This window comes from Cyanistes caeruleus, chromosome 20, assembly GCF_971803275.1.
Source record: "Cyanistes caeruleus chromosome 20, bCyaCae1.hap1.1, whole genome shotgun sequence".
NCBI classification, from domain to species: Eukaryota; Metazoa; Chordata; class Aves; order Passeriformes; family Paridae; genus Cyanistes; species Cyanistes caeruleus.
In genome coordinates, this window is record NC_141720.1 from 3,071,168 (window position 1) to 3,082,445 (window position 11,278).

Below are 11,278 nucleotides of genomic sequence, written 5' to 3' on the forward strand. Positions count from 1 at the left end.
TCTTTTATCTCAGGAGATCCTCAGTGCAATCCTTTGGAGCTCCCATGCAGAGCCTCAGTTTTGCCTCTGTATTTCATCCCTGAGCCTGTGCTCTCTGCTCAGGAGCTGCTGAGGGAAGTGTCACACATAGACACAGCTCTGTGAGATATCTGCTGCAAAGTGTGACTCCTTCCCCTGGCACAGGAGTAGAAGACTTCACACTCTCTACTCCATCAAGATTGGATTTTTATTTTTTTTTTCCCCCAACATTTATACTCCAGGAAAACTTCAGGAAAATCCCATGGTTTCTTACACCAGAGGTCAAACCAGGTCATCCCTTTGGCCTTCCTATGTTTCCATGAGAAGAACACATCAAAGAGCTGTGTAGGGCAGTATGGCCTTTCCATTTCCATCCCTGAGAATCAATAATCTCCAGTGTTACACAGCTTCTCCTCTGGGATTCAGGAAGAGCTGTTGGACAGGTGGATTAAGAGCAGCCCTGCTGTCTCTTTTCCATGCTTATTCTGAGGATGACACAGGAGACTTCAACGTGCAGGTCCAGCTGACTGGTGTGAAATTAATTTAAAATTCAAAAAGTAAATTGGGGGAGAAAAAAAAAAAAAAAAAAGCCTCCAAGAGTTCCATGGAAAATCAATTACCCAGCACATGAAGGTGACGATGAGAACACTGCTCCACAAAAAGAGCAAAATTCCCTGCAATTCTAATCTCTTCTTCCTGCAATTTCCCTCCCATCCCTTGTGATGCTTTAAGAGATGGATGGCTTTCTTTCTCTAGTCTTAGATATGCTTATTGAGGCTAGAGGGTGGAGAGACCAAGAGAGAAAAGTGTTCCAAAAATGTAATTAAGGTAATATTACGATGTGAATTACATATTACATTTTGTTTAGAGCTATTATTGGCTGGAATGGCTCTGAAATTGAATTGTGCTGCAGATTCCTCGCTGATTTTACCCACACTCGCTCATGGGCAGGGATTGCATTAGACCTGGGGAAGAGGAAAGTGTGGATGGAGGAGGGGATCCAGCTGGAAATGAGGATTCTGTAAGTAATTTCTTCCTATGCAGAATCTTTCATCAGACACACAAAGAACTGCATTAAAAATTAGTCTAAATCCATCCAGCCAAACTGAGTCAATGTGTTCCCATGAACTGGGATCTGGGGACAGTGAGGATGTCTCACTGTCCTTAATCAGATCTTCTCTGCCAAAGTGGTCACTTGTGCTGGAGGGGCTCAAGGGGTATTTGCTCAGCACAGACTGAGGAAGGCAGAGGTGCTGGACAGCCACTAAAATCTCTGATTTTCCCTTGCTTTCACTCAGGGCTGCTCTGAGATTGTTTTAATTGGGCAAACAGCTCATCAGTCTCACCTCTGCTCACTCCCACACCCTGATGTCCTTCTGGAGCCATGGATGGGCCAAAGGGAAACAGCATCCCCACTCAAGGGGTGCAGTGAGAAGGGGAGTGTGAGAAATTCACTGCATGGGCAGCAGGACAGAAGATCCCAGGTTTCCTGTGGTGCTGCTGATTGTGGCCTCTCCAATGTCTGATAAAACCCCTATCTCTCTCCTCCAGTTGGGCACCTATTTCTTATGCAACCTGTAGGAATGTGATAGCTTTGCATTAGATCCTCTTAAATTGGTTGACACTGGCATTCAGGTTCAGAAATTATGAAGGGAGAGATGAGAGAGAGAGAGAGAAACACCCTGCCAGCATAGCCACAGTAATTCAGAAAATGAAAAAATTATGAGCTGCTGCTGTGCAAGAAAGAGCCACAGCTGAGGGGTGGGGAAAGGCAGGTGAGAGAACACAGAGCTGTTGTGTGTTAACATCGGTGTCCTCGTTCTGCAGTTCTTTCTTCCAGCATTCAGGTTTTTGTGTCTTTGTTCCCTTTTGCACTGAGGCATTGCCCTCTCAGTTGCTCTGCTTTGGTGTCTCAGTTTGGAGAGATGAGGATGCTGCTCACGGGGGGAGAAGTTTGCTGGGTGATGTGCTGGTGTGGTTTTGGCAGCTGACAGATGTGTCCTGGGAGGGCTGTGCCAGGGAGAGTCTTTGGACGAGCTGCCATCTGCAAAGGCAGAGAGGGAAACTATTTCTTACCTGCCCTGTCCTTAAACCATCTCCCATCTGAATAAAGTGGGGGAATTAGAAGGGGATTATCTACCAGCAGGAGAGGTGTAATTCATTTCTGCCACTGTCCGTGTGTCAGGTTTGATTTTAATTTCAGATAATGTCAGAGCCAGATTAAAGCCCTATCATCTAGGTAGGAAAAGAGACCCATCCTTCCCCCTCACCTCCCTGAGCTGCCAGGACAGGGGCTGCCAGCCCTCCCTCCCTCCCTTCAAACACTCTTGGGTCAGGGCATGCCATGAAGGCTGGACTCCCTTCTCCATCTCCTCCCAGATCCTTCCCTGGCCACCAAAGCCCCCTGAGCCTCCATAAATGATGTTTGTGTGGTGTCAAGGTGCTTTATGTAAGGATCAGGAAAGGGATCTGGGAGGTAGAGGTGTAGTGTCAGCCGTGGACACTGGGAAAATGAGGTTCCAATGCAGGAGAGTGTGAGAAAAGCAATAAGAGCTGGGGAATGACTGGGCCAACCGCTAAAGAACAAAGTGAAAACAGCATTTGTAGAGCTCCCCGTTGTGCCTGGCTGCTCCCCAGTGCCCTTCCAGAGGTGCCTGCAGAGTTAGAAAGGGGTTATTGGTTTCACAGGTTTATTTCTGGCTCTGCCAGAGACATACAGAAATTAGAAACACTTAGAATGGCATCATCAGATGAAAAAGACCCCTAAATTAGACACCTCTCTCTGTACTTGACAGCTGATGAGAAGCAGTGTGCACAGAGGGTGTTTTACCTTTCTGGGAAGTCATTCTTTGGTGGTTTAATGTTATTCCTCCCTCAGCCTCTCCCTTGGGCACACTGGGTCAGAGTCAGCTCTGCTGAGCTCCAGGAGCCTGCTCCAACTCCTGCTCCTGCTACCTGTGGCTCTCCAGGTTTGCAGGTTTGGGTCCTGCAAAAATGGAGCTTTTTGGCTGGGGTAAGGATGTTTTTAACTGCTTTGAGATCTTTGTCTGGAAGGAGTGGACATGGCTGCTTACACCTTCTTCCCTGAGCACACTCAGACACGTAATTCCTGCATCTGCTCATGCAACACTTAAAGCCAAGTGCTTCTGACAAACAAGAGGGAAGATAGACTTTATTAAAAATAAAAATAAAGTCTCTTGAGATCAGATCAAGCACTGATAACTCTTCCTGGGTTTTGCTAGTAGTTTGTTCTGTTTCTCAGCTATCACAGGTGGCAGCAGTGAAGAAATGCTGCTCTGATATCGATACAACAATCCTGTGTGTGTGCAGGTGGAGAAGTGATTTTGATGTTTATCATGACAATTAATGTCCTACTGCAGTCTTTTTATTACAACAGTATTGAATCCGAGACAGAGTCAATCCAAACAAGTGACTGGGCCTTCCCACTGAAAAAGAAAATTAAAAACATTATTATTTTGAAGTATGATTAAAAAATGGTGAATATAAAGGAATAGAAAGGATGCTTAACTTGCTTCTTCATCCTTTGTTGATTCTCTCCATCCTTCCCCAGCTGAAATTCAGCAGCTGTTCCCATCTGTGCCACGTGCACCAGCACAGCCCCAGCCTGGAGCAGGACACTGCCCTGGGGGAAGGAGATCATAACCCCATCACCTCAGCTTTACAAAACTCAGGTTTTAGAAAATGCAAATAATTTTTATTTTGCTGAATTCTATCACGTCTGCAGTGAGCTGTGACCCCAAAAATGTGTCCTTGGGAAGAGGCCACTTTGCTTTTCCAAAGTACCAATTTGCACTGTGGCTTCCACGTCACCTTTTGGCAACACCAACAATCCATGGAGCAATTCCCATGTCCCACACAGTATGGGGGTCATCAAGCAAAGAGAATGATGTGAATAAGGTCAAATTTGGTTCATCTGGCCCAGCTAGTATGAGATTTGCATGCCCCACTGCAGGATCCCAAAGAAACCTGAATCCAGCTCATTTTTTCCTAAAAATTCCTCATGTTTTGGTACTTGTTTTACCCACAAGTACCAGCAAAATCATGTGTCTCTGCCTTGCCTGGCTGCTGCATGTCCCAGAGCAATGGGAGGAGGGAGCACCATGGATGGAGGATGTGGCTTGGTGGATTGCTCCTCAAGAAGATCGATTCTATACCTCAGAGCTCTGCATAAATCCAAGATTTTTGAAGATTACAGGTTCTGGAGACCTAAAGCCTAGGTTTGGAAACAGCTGGTGGTGGCTGGATGCTTCAGGCTGGCACTTTCCATAGGGATGAGAGCTCCAGGATCCCCCTAAATCTCTACAAGGCCTTTGGGATCATGCTGAGAGTGCAGGCAGTAAATGAATTGACACCACCACTCAGTCAGTGCCACTGGACCCTGTTTGGGGGCACATCCCTCCAAACTGGGGCCTGTGAGATGGCACTGCTGGGTGAAAAGCTGGGCAGTGCCTCAGTCATGGCTGGGATGCACAGCTTGGTCAGTGAGCAGAGCCTGATGCTAACTGAGTTAGTCCAGGGATGAGCAAAAACCTGTCATGAGCCAACAGATCTGATTTGTGTTTGAAAAAATCCCTCATGTGCCATAAATCTGCCAGCTCTCAGGGAGACAAAACAAAACCAAACAATCCCCCTGGCCTGATTTAAACCCAGGCTTGTCTCTCAAACAAAACCCTCCTGTCTCACTGCCACGGGGGACGGGGGAAACTGAGGCACAGCCAATCCCCAGCCTCCACCCCTGCCCTCCAGTGTTATTATCTTGCACGGCTGCGAGAGCAGAGATACACAGAGGAGCGCTGGGAAATGTTCCTATTGATCGGAAATGAATAATTATCGCCCGCTCCCTGTTCCAGGGCCTCGCGGTGAGCGGAAGAGCGGAAGCACTAAGCGGGATTAATAACTACTTTTCATTACTTTTAATGCAAACTATTGATTTTAAAGTGTTGTAGGGTATGACAGTTTATTACAATAAGACAATAAAACAGACTATATGAAATAATTGAGAATAATCTCTTCCCTTTTCCTGCACGACACAAGGACATTATGTTCTGTGCATGTGGAGACATTTATGGCAAACTCTATCCAGCAATGGCAGCTTAAGCACTCTATAAAACAGCACTTTGGAGCTGGAGTATTATAAATAATAGGCAATAAAACTGGTAAATGGGGCTTTAATTTGATTCCATTATGTCACCGACTGACAGGAAGGAGGGGGCAGAGCAGGGAGGGGAGGCGACGCCGAGCTCTGTTTGGGAGCCCTGGATGCTCGGTGTGGAACAGACCACAGCAGGGCAGGAGGGCCAGGTGCTGCCAAACCACAGCCCAGCCATGGGCTCCATCCTGCCAGGTGCCATCCAGAGGGTCCCTGCAGGGCTCCTGGCTGCAGCCTGTGCTGCAGTGGCAGCAGGGACACTGCTGTCACAGGGATGGAGGCTCACAGAGCATGGTCAGGTCCCCATTGAGCCAGGTATCAAATATTTGAGGTCCTATCCCAAAACCTCCACACTGCTGCCAGCTCTCTGACTGCCGTGCTCCCTTTTTTCATGCTTCCTGCCCCAAAATGGCCAGTGCTGCCTGCCCAGCCCCAGCTGTGGTGAGCACAGCAGCCCTGGGGAGGTTCCTGCACAACCTTTTACTGTTCTCAGCACAAACCCTCCTCAGGAAGAGGGGTGCACTGGGGTACACCTGATCATCAGGCTCAAATCAAGAATACCCCAAAGAGTGCTCAGTCAAAATGACAGCCAGGAAGAAATGGATTTTACTCCTCATCACACCGGAAAATCCTGTGTGAGGGGGGTCTCTGCAAAGCCCCTGGAGAAAGCACTGTGCACCATCAGTGCTGGCCAGCAGGAATGCCCCTGGCACAGAGGGTGGCATTTGGGATGGGGGTGTAGGGGACCACAGAGCACACAGCCTGCAGCTCAGGGCTCCTGGCTCCCTCAGGAGCGCTCAGACAGGGCCATTACCCACTGATGGCTTTGCAGGGCCAGCGATTTGTGAATCCAGCTGGGAGTCCCAGCCCAGTGCTTTCCACTGGAAAGCTGTTCCTGCTAATTGGGCACCTCCTTGTCAAGGCTGGGGAGTGAATGTGCCCCAGAGATCGAGGGCAGAACGTGGAGAAGTGCCTTAGGAAGGCCTGGACGTGTTTCAATGCCCTATTGCATGGTTCCCTCCAGCCCATCAGGTCATGTGTGGAGCTCTCGTGCTGTCCATGTACCCTCTGCTCATCCTCACCCCTCACACTGCCTAAAAACACCTCAGAAAAAGGAGGCAAAGGCTCTGGTACAGAAAACCTGGGCAAAGGCTGACCTTGATGCACCTCCCTAAGGTCCTTATGGACCCAGAAGGATCTGCAAGGTGAGGGAGGAGGCAGTTCATCAAATCCCTGTGCCTGGTGTGTGAAATGAGGCTGGCCAGGACCTGCAGGGACCTTCCATGGCCCGGTGGGATCGCTCTAAATTGCTGTGCACTGGCCCAGTCAATGTGAAATTGGAAAGGACTGGAGAGTTGTGAACAGCCAGGACCTGGAGACCAGAATGGTCACGTCTGGCCCGAGCCACTCATGCAGAGGGGGCTGCCACCTGATTTTGCAGCCCTGAAGAGCCCTCACCAGGACAGCGCTCCCCTGGAGATGTGCTGTACCAGCTCCCCTCCTTCCCATCCATCCTGTCCCCATCCCAGACGTGTTTGCAGTGGCCCCAGCTCCCCAGACACGTCATTACTGCTCTGAGGGTTTTTGCACAGTGAGGGAGAAGCGAGGCAGTGATGCTTCTTCACTTTGTTTTCTCTTCCAAAACCCCAGCTCTTCCCTGATTCTTCTGCAGAGAATCTTGGTGTCCCTTGGGCTTTTCCAGCTTCTTCCCTAAGCATATAATCAGGGCTGTTTTAAGAGAGGGGATTACACACACAGCAGAGCTGAGAAGCCCCATCCAAGCTATTCAGAGCTGCTCTATACCCAAAATAAGCAGCACAAGGGAAAGCACTGAACTCATTTTGCTGCACGTGCTGTGGAGGCAAGAAGGAGGTTTGGGCTCTGGGTTTTAATGGGCTTTTCTTTTGGTCCCTGAATTCTGATTGCATCAAGATGTGCACATCAGGGTGGCCCTGAACACTGCTGGTATTACAGAATCATGGAATATTGGCTTGCCACACACTGGGTAACAAATCTGGGTTTTGTGGACAACAGGACCATTAAGGCTGGATAAGATGATTAAGGTCATCAAGCCCAACTGTAGACAAGTCCAGCAGGACTGGCAGCTTGGCACAGAGGATGACAGGGAGCAAAAGCTCTGGGAGAGAAGGAACTGCTGGCTGGGACTTGTCAGAGGAAAGACACTACAGTGTGTGAGGGAAGGCTGGAGATGGGAAAGAGACCTGCCAGAACAGGAGGGCAGCTCATTCCTGGTGCAGGTCCAGGGAAATTACATCCAGGATTAATTGGGATCTGCAGGAAAGGGGAAATGACAGGGACAGCCAGGAGAAGGGGTGGAGGGGAGCAAGCTGGCTTTGGGGAGATTGGAAGCAGGGTAGGGGGCCAGGTACACGATGGTCTGTGTGGGGTTACTCTTGCCTCCACTGGGAGCCCTCCTGGGCAGCTGCAGGAGGCTCTGGTGATGGTGGGCAGCAGGTGCTGCTCCTGCTGGGAGTGAGGTTGTCATGACAACCAGCAGCATCCCAGGAGGAGGAAGAGGAAGAAGAGCAGGCCAGCCTGTCCCACCCTGGGGTTTGAGAAGGGAGAGTTTCGTACCAGGAGAGAAAAGAGCAGCATGAACCCCATGGCACTGTGGGTGTGTGGTGCCCACTGTCCCCTGCTCATGGAGGAGCCCTGGTCCAGCTCTCCTCCTTGACCAACCACCCCAGTTTAGTTTCTGTTACACCTGAACATCTTAATTTGTCTCCAAACCATGCACTTCCCTGCTCCAGAGGGGCACCCGTGGAAAAATTACCATTTGGAGACACCTGTGTGCTGGGAGAGCTGGCGAGGAAGAAACAGCCTCCTCTGGGTTATTCCATTTCACTTTCATTATTCTGGTTCCCAAGAAAGGGCTACAGAGGGGATACAGATTTCTTCACACCCTTTGTCTGAGCAGTAAATCTGCCAGCTAAAGTGCTTCAGGAAATAAAGGGTGATATGCTCTGAATGCACAAACTCCTGCACACATGCACACACAGACACAACTACTCATTCCAGTGCTTGGGGAAATTGGTTTCATTTCTTAATGGAATATTTGTACTTAGGCCCAGAACTGGCTTTCCACACCTTTTTCTAGTGCAGCCCTGTCATACACCTGGAGGAATGAAGCAGCTGCCTGTACATGGCTAATGAGGAGAATTGATTCATGAGATGAGGTCAGGTAGCTGCTGTGTGGGGCAGGAGGGGCTGAGCATGATCCCATCATGGGACAAAACCCCGGGGAGAGACACGGGTGGACATGAGGAGCTTTGGAAAATGGAAGGTGAGACAAGGAGAGAAGACTTTGCTCAAGGAGGAGGCCCATCCAGACTCTCTATCTGAGAAATCAAGCTGTGAAAGCAGTGAGAAGCAGGTGTGAATAGTTTTCTGCCTGCCTCAGGATGGGGATGGGATGGAAAGCTGGGGTGATGCGGAGGAAGAGATATTTCTGCATTTAATGTCTCTCCCTGTGCTGGCTCCAGGCCACCCAGGCTGAACACTCACAGTTTGTGCTGAAGTGTTGGAGAACTGAAAAGGCCTGAGGCTGTGCTGGCTGGTCCCTGGCATCTTGCATTTCAAATGCCTTCAAAATGATGGATTTGATGCTTCCCCTTTTATTTATTACATTTAAAGCAGTTTTGCCACGGGCATAGCTCTAGAGAACAGGCAACTTACTTTCCTGAGCATCCCAGGAGCTGGACTGTGGGAGCTGCACACATGGAGAGGTCAGGACCCCTCCAGCACCCAGCTGTGCCCAAACCCGGGAGCAGAGAGGGGCTGGGAAAGGCTGGACTGGGAGGAAGAGTGTGCCAACCTGGCTGGGGAGCAGGGAGTGTGATTCACTTGCTGTGCTCCCCTCCTGCCAGCCGGGCAGTTTTTATCATCTCGAGGCAGCTGTAAATGTTCTCTCAGCGGCAGGGACCTGGGAGCTGAGAGTGCAGCTTAGCTGAGTGTGTTATTGGATTATCAGCTGATTAGAGCTGTTAAGAGCCCACTCTTGAATAATCAACATGGTGCTTTTTGGCTGCTGGGTACCAGTGGGAGGGGAAGGGAGGCAGTGCAGAGCCTGGCTGATGCTGATTCACAGCGAGCCCTGGTGTTGCCATCAGCAGGCCCTGCAGGCTGGGATGCTCCACCTGCCCCACATGGGCTTCCTCCTCTTTCCCTGGCACAGGGAAAACCACTTCTTGGTTTCATTCCATAGGGGTAGGATCTGGAGAGTCTTGACCACTTGGGGAGCTGCCCCTGCAGCCTGGTGGTGTTCTTGTACTTGTGGTATGCTTGATCAACCCAGAGCAAGAACCCAGCACGTTGGAGATTTGGGCTGTGTGCTTGTGGTCCTGCTGAATGGGGGTCCAGGTGTTGTATGTGGCGATGGAAGAGCTGAATCCCTGCACTGGCTGATAGCATGGGTGAGGATGTGGGTGTCCCATTGTGAAAGGGGCTCACTAGCCAGGGTAAGGGGCAGCAAGGCTTTTCCAGAGGTGTCAGAGGGGTCAGAAGCTTAGAAGGAGCTTGCAGTGATGCTCTGGAGTGGATTCCTGTTGAGACAAGGCAAGACAGAGGCCCAGGGATGGAGCTGAGTTAGCAAAGATTATGCTGGGAGCATTTTAAATGAGACAACACAATGTTCCCTTTCCTCTGCCTCTCCTTTGTACTGACTACAGCAGCATTTGGGCGATAGACAGAGCAACAGCAGTGTGCCTGCTGGCCCTTCTTTCTCTTTCTTTTCCCCTTCTTTCTACTTTTAAAGGTTGGTTTGGCCTGCTGCTGAGTCACAGTTTCCCCTGGAGAAGCTTCCTACAGCTTCCCTGCAGCAGGAGACATCTTTTTCTCCTTTGATGTGGATTTTTTGCTCCCTGGAGCAGAGTTCTTCTGGTGGTCTTTGGCTTGGATAGCACAATCCAACAGTCACTTCATGGGCCATGTTCTTCCCTTCAGTCACAATATTCCTGTCCCCAGTAAAATCAATGGCCTGAAACAGGCGTGAGGGGAGAATTTGATATTACAAGGAATAATAAATCACAAGCATATTGACTGTACTTTGATATTCAGGGGTCCTGAGTGATAAAGACAGAATATCCCTCTCTCCACATCCTCCTCTGCTCTCTGTGCCTCTCAGCTCTAGGACATGTTTCCTATGGGATATATTTCTTGAGCTGGCAGAGCAGTGAAACCAAACAAGTTCCAGGCTGGAAGGAACTGGTCTCAAGTTCATGCACAAAAGGGTTTGAAGAAGAAAGAGTTTAACAAGAGTGTGAGATAAGAGAGAAGAAAAGAATCCATGCATTAGATAACATGATTTATATGTGTAGAGCACAATTCAGGGAAGAGAGTGTGTCCTAATTACAACTTGCAACCTGCCAAGGTTTCTTAGTAATTAGTAATTCTGTAATTACAGAATGGTTTGGGGTTGGAAGGGACCTGAAAGATCATCTCATTTCACCTCGTGCCCTAGGCAGGGACACCTTCCACTATCCCTGGTTGCTCCGAGCCCCATCCAACCCGGCCTTGAACACTTCCAGGAATGGGGTTATTGCTCCAAACAGCCTGATCCTTATACCTTTGTTTCAGTGGTGGCAGGATAAGGAGTAATGGACATTAACTACAATACATAAACTCCTTCAACCAGAGGAAGAATTTCCTTCCATTGAGGGGCAGAGCTCTGGAACAGCTGCCCAGGCAGGTCATGGATTCTCCCACTCTGGAAACATTCCAAACCCACCTGGGCTCATTCCTGAATCACCTGTACCAGGTGACCCTTCCTTGGCAGGGGGGTTGGTTTGGGTGATCTTCTAACCCGAATGGTTCTGTGATTCTACACAGGACAACTAAAAGTCTCCCTCAGCTGAGCCTCACCCAGCCTCCCTCTTCATTCTCCCAGGTCCTTGTGCAGGCACTCCTCCACGGGAGCACCCGCTCACAGTCACACCCCTCCCATGCCTGCACTGCACAGAGCCCAGGGAGGCAAGGGAGGATCTGCCTGTGCTGCTCAGGAAGATGGACCCTTTCCATTATACAATAATTAAATTGCCTGTAATTATGTTCTTGACAGTGAAATGCAGGCAG